Raw genomic sequence first — 4,693 nt, forward strand, 5'->3', positions numbered from 1 at the left:
CTCGGCCCTCACATTGCCTCCGAGTTTCCAGTTCTGTAAATTATAGACTGATGCTAACGCAGAAATATTTGTCTATTGACATGCCAGCAAACTCTATCTGGGGAGGTTCGGTTGACTTCGCTCCCACCCATGAAGCCAGTTCAGATCCGTTTGTAAACTCGCGTCAACCTCCCTGGGCTACAGATGTGTCTGCTCTTCGGATTGGCTTTTGAATCAGTTATAACATCTGCCTTGGACCCCTCGATAACGAGTTAAATAAAATCTTTAACACACTCGTCGTTTTTTTTTTTTTATTTGTACAGAAGGTATAATTTTTACCTGTTTTGGAAACTTAATCTTTTAACACTATTAACACGAGGTCACGAAACGCCGAGTCAGAAGCAGACGTGCAGCTGCGTGGCGTTTCAGAGTATTTCGGTGTTGATTTCCTTCCTTTTATTAAGGTGAGAGTCACATAGATAACATTACCTTTTCAAAGTACACAGTTCAGTGGCATTTAGTACATTCACCATGTTATATAACCACCAACTCCATCTAGTTCCAAAACATTTATGTCACCTCTAAAGGAGAACCTATACTCATTAAGCAGTCCCTCTCCCTCCCCACCCCACCGGTACCCCGCACCCCGCCCCGGCCAGTGAACCACCGAAGTGCTTTCTGTCTCTGTTCTGGATTTCTCCATAGATAGAATCATACGCCGTGACCTTTGTATGCCTAGCTTCTTTCACTTAGCATAATGCTTTGGAGGACGGTGTAGCAGGTATCAGTACTTTATCCTTTTAATAGCTGCAGAATCCATCGTGTGCATATGTCACGATTTGTTTATCCTTCATCTGCTGATGGACGTTTGGGCTCTTTCCACCTTCCGGCTATTGTAACTAGTGCTACTCTGAATATACGCACCCATGTGTTCGTTTGCCTGTTTTAATTCTTCGGGGTATATGTCCCGGCGTAGAATTATAGTAATATAGTCATATAGTAATTTTGTGGTTAACTTTTCAAGGAAACAAACGCGTTTTCCACAGCAGCTGCACCGTTCCACACTGACACCAGAAAAGCATAATGGTTCCTTCCAATCTCTCCATGTCCTTGCCTACAACGTGGATGCTAAGTGAAATGTCAGTCATCAAAAGGCAGATTCCGCATTCCCTAGGTCGAATTCATAGAAATAAAAAGCAGAATGGAGCTTGCCAGGTGGTTGTTTGATGGGTACAGAGCCTTAGTTCTGCAAGATGAGAACGTTCTGGGCATCGATTGCATGACGTGAATCTTCTCAACGTCGCCGAACTGTTCACTTAAAAATGGTCAATTTTGTTATGTGTTTTTTACCACAGTCAGAAAAAGACAAGAGTTGTCTACCCAGAGTAATGTGTAACCAAGAGAAGCCACTTGGGTCCCTGAGGAGCCTCACAAAGCCCTGGCTTTCATGCTCTTTGTCCGTGATTCCCGAGAGACATGCCCTTTTGTACAGACATGCCGCTTATTCTGATAAGCAAGGTCAAATTCTGCTCTTGGTAAGAAAGCATAAGAACCTTGCAGTGTTTCTCAAGTTTACTTACCAGGTGTGTCAGAGTATGTTCAGCAGCCTCCCTGCTTCGGGGGCATGTGACAGAATCTTGGGCTGGATTCCGGAGTGGCAGAGCACAGAATTGGCCTATGAAGCAAGAAGGTTAACTTGGGTCAGCCACTTTTTCTCCATCCTCCTTCTACCCACATGGCATGAACACTTGAGTTCTGACAGTCAGGTGTCAGGCCTGGTGGGGTGTGGTTGGCCTGCTTGGGCACTGGGATTGGACTTGGGAAGTCTCCTGTAACCAGCTGGATGCCTCTCCACCCCACCCGCCACCTCCCCAGGGAGGGCTGTAGTTGGATCCCCGCCAGGACCTGTTAATCACAGCTTCCTTATCTAACCCTGGCATGGGGATGACCTGGAGCTCCGTTTCCTCCCTCCCTCCAATCCAGCAATTCGCAGACACACCACACCTTGCTAGCAGCTTCATTTTGTGCCTTCCAAGGTACATGCAGGCGTTTCTACTCTAATGTGATACATATGTTCCTAAAGCACCCCATATTCTACCATGCGGCACTTAAAAATAACAGAGCTTAAGGGAAAAATAAGGTTGGGGCAGACCACTCGGATCCCGTGCAACTTTTCAATCAGAACTTAAACAAAAGCAAATGCATTCTGCTGAAAACCTCCACTGATACCTGCCCATCGGGTCAAGGATTCACGCTTTCTCCTTTAAGACATGGGTCTAGGCAGTTCACCTCCAATGGAGAGCTGTTTGATCAAAATTTAAAATCCGACGTGGGCCATAGTAGTATATGAAAACGTGTTCATAGATTCTTCAAGGGTTAGAGTTCCTTCCTGTTCTCCGTCCTAACAGACTCTCGGGCAAAATTTGATGGTTACATCAATGAGAATTAGGTTCAGCTGCAAGTGACAGAAAATGGAATGGGGGAGTATTTCATGTTAAATCCAGGCAGGTGGCCAGGTGCCAGAATTCTGCAGGGCGGGGGACCCAAGCTCCTTCCATCCTGTTGCCCTGTCCCATGAGGCCTCAGCCTCACGGTCCAAGCTGGTGGCACCCACATTCCAAGGAGCAGAATGGAAGAAGGGACAAAGAGACCAAGGCTCCTGGAAGCTGTCGCAGGACACCTTTGCCTATGCTGCAGGAGACGGAGACGTGTCATTTGTCCGTGCCAACTCGAGGGCAATAGGGAGGCGTAGTCTTTATTTCGGGCAGCTGTAGGTCCTGCCCGAATTCTGCTCCTGATAAAGAGGGACAGAGTAAACGAATCTGAGGATGGGTCAGGGGAGCCACAGAAGTCTACGACAGAGGCCCTGGCAAAACTTCAAAATCCCTAAACATTCCTAGTAGAGGTGACACCAGCAGTAACCTGGAGTTTTGGTATCACCGTCTGCTTTAGAACAGGCCAGGGATTTGCAGCCTGCTATGTGGTGCTAATTCAACATTTTATGACCTGGTTAAATTTCCCTACGAAAACTTTTTTTTTTTAATTCCGAAAAGCTTCATTTTCAAAAAGATCATTTTTTTTGTTTGTTTTATTCCAACGGTAATATAGAAATTCTCTTATGTCCCCTCTCCTCATCCTGTCCATTACCAAGTTCGTCAGTTTTACAACCTAAATATCTCTCAAGTGTATTTACTTCTCTAATCTCTTCACATGCTGGTCTAGGTCACCATCATCTTTCATCTGCTGTGTGGCAAAGAAATACCTACTCTCTTTCCTTCCCCCGCTAATCCACGGGTCTCTTGTCCTCTCCAGACAGAGCAAATTTTTAAAAACACAAATCTGATCGCTCTCCAGAACTCTTAGTGCCTTCTTTCTGCTGCTAGAACAAAAATCAAGCTCCTTAAACATGGCCGACGAGCGCTCCACATGGCCCAGCCCCGCCCACCTCCCCAGCCTCCCTCCCCAGCTTCCCTCCCTCTCTGTTCTGTGCTGCTGAGCCACACTGACTTGCAAGCTCTTGACGGCACGACACCCCTCTACCACAGGGCCTTGGCATGTCCTGCGCCCCCGTCTCGAAGTCTCCCCACCACCCCATCCCCAGGCCCCTTTGCCTGCACGAGCTCTTTTCTCTCTTCCTTCCCATCTTAGCTCAAGCTCACTATTTTAGGGAAGCTCCCAACCCCCATCTTTAGAGCCCTTCTATCATTCTAAATTCATCGATGTGTTTATTTGACTAAATTCTGTTTCCTCACCTAGAGACTAAGCTGCGTGAGGCCAAAAATTGTAATTTTTGCTCTCTGTTGTACCCCCTTGTCATACGGCAGGAAGGCTCAGAAAACACAGACGTAAATACATGCTAGGAACAAAATCGTCTGTAATCTCACATCCCAGAATGACGACTGTTTCTGGATTTCTGATAAGTCCTCTAAAATCGTAAGAACTAACGTACTTACGATTTATAATGTCACGAATGTTAATAAATAGTGGTAATGATTTCGAATGAAGGCCTGGGACCCAAACCCTCCTGTCAGAATCCTTGGCAAGCGAGGAGTCTCGGCAGGCCTAACACGAGGCCCTCTGAGAAAAGGGGAAATTCGCTTTGGATCTGTTCTCCTTCGATGGTAAAATCCGGCTCGGATTTCTCTGCGATGACTCAAACTGTGTGGAAGGTGGAGGAGAGAGTGCCACGGGGCCCTGCAACTTTCAAAGTGATTCACTGTCTCCCGGTCAGAAGTCTTTGCAAAACAGAAATCGGTTTCTTGGAAATATTCAACATGTGACAGCCAGCGCCCGCTATCTGCGATTACACAAAACGTTCCCGGGCTGATCACTGTTGTTTATCATTGTCATTTAAAACCCTAAGGCAAAAATAGGCTTCAGTTGGCAGGCTCCCTCCCGGAGCCGGCTGGACAGAGAGACAGGGCAGGGTGGGGAGGGCCAGGCCCGGCAGCAGGACGCCAGCCCCACGCTCCCGTGGGAGGTAAATAAATGAAACTTCGGAAAAGCAAAAGAACCACTCACAGTGGGAGAGCCCGGGTCGCCCATGGCGGGTCGCCCATGGCGGGTCGCACATGGCGGGTCGCACATGGCAGGGGCCTGGGAAGACCCGCGATGGGGACAGCCCGCCCCACGCCCCTCCGACCCGCGGCCCGTTCCCCAGTCTGAGCCCTGGTCCCTCCCAGCCCACGGGGCTGGGCCAGGCCTCACGGCGGCC

The 4,693-nt window shown here is 48.3% G+C and overlaps 1 protein-coding gene and 1 long non-coding RNA gene across 3 annotated transcripts in view; one reads left to right on the plus strand and one right to left on the minus strand.

The window, feature by feature from the left end:
• Window positions 1–4,034, minus strand: part of LOC112481770 — a 9,433-nt gene extending 5,399 nt beyond the window's left edge. Inside the window, exons 1-2 of the long non-coding RNA XR_003047029.1 lie at window positions 3,933–4,034; window positions 1,560–1,654 (exon numbers count right to left, since the gene is read on the minus strand). This is a non-coding gene — a long non-coding RNA (uncharacterized LOC112481770). The remainder of the gene's footprint in view (window positions 1–1,559; window positions 1,655–3,932) is intronic.
• Window positions 1–4,693, plus strand: part of SLC2A5 (solute carrier family 2 member 5) — a 49,487-nt gene that overhangs the window by 21,453 nt on the left and 23,341 nt on the right. Inside the window, exon 1 of one of the 2 annotated variants that reach the window (XM_006914385.3) lies at window positions 4,368–4,459. The exons of the other annotated variant lie outside the window; for it this stretch is intronic. The gene's annotated coding sequence lies outside the window, so the exon portion shown is untranslated. Of the gene's footprint in view, window positions 1–4,367; window positions 4,460–4,693 lie in introns of those variants that run through there. 2 annotated transcript variants of the gene reach the window in all.

This window comes from Pteropus alecto, unplaced genomic scaffold (genome assembly GCF_000325575.1).
Source record: "Pteropus alecto unplaced genomic scaffold, ASM32557v1 scaffold125, whole genome shotgun sequence".
In the NCBI taxonomy this organism is placed as follows: Eukaryota; Metazoa; Chordata; class Mammalia; order Chiroptera; family Pteropodidae; genus Pteropus; species Pteropus alecto.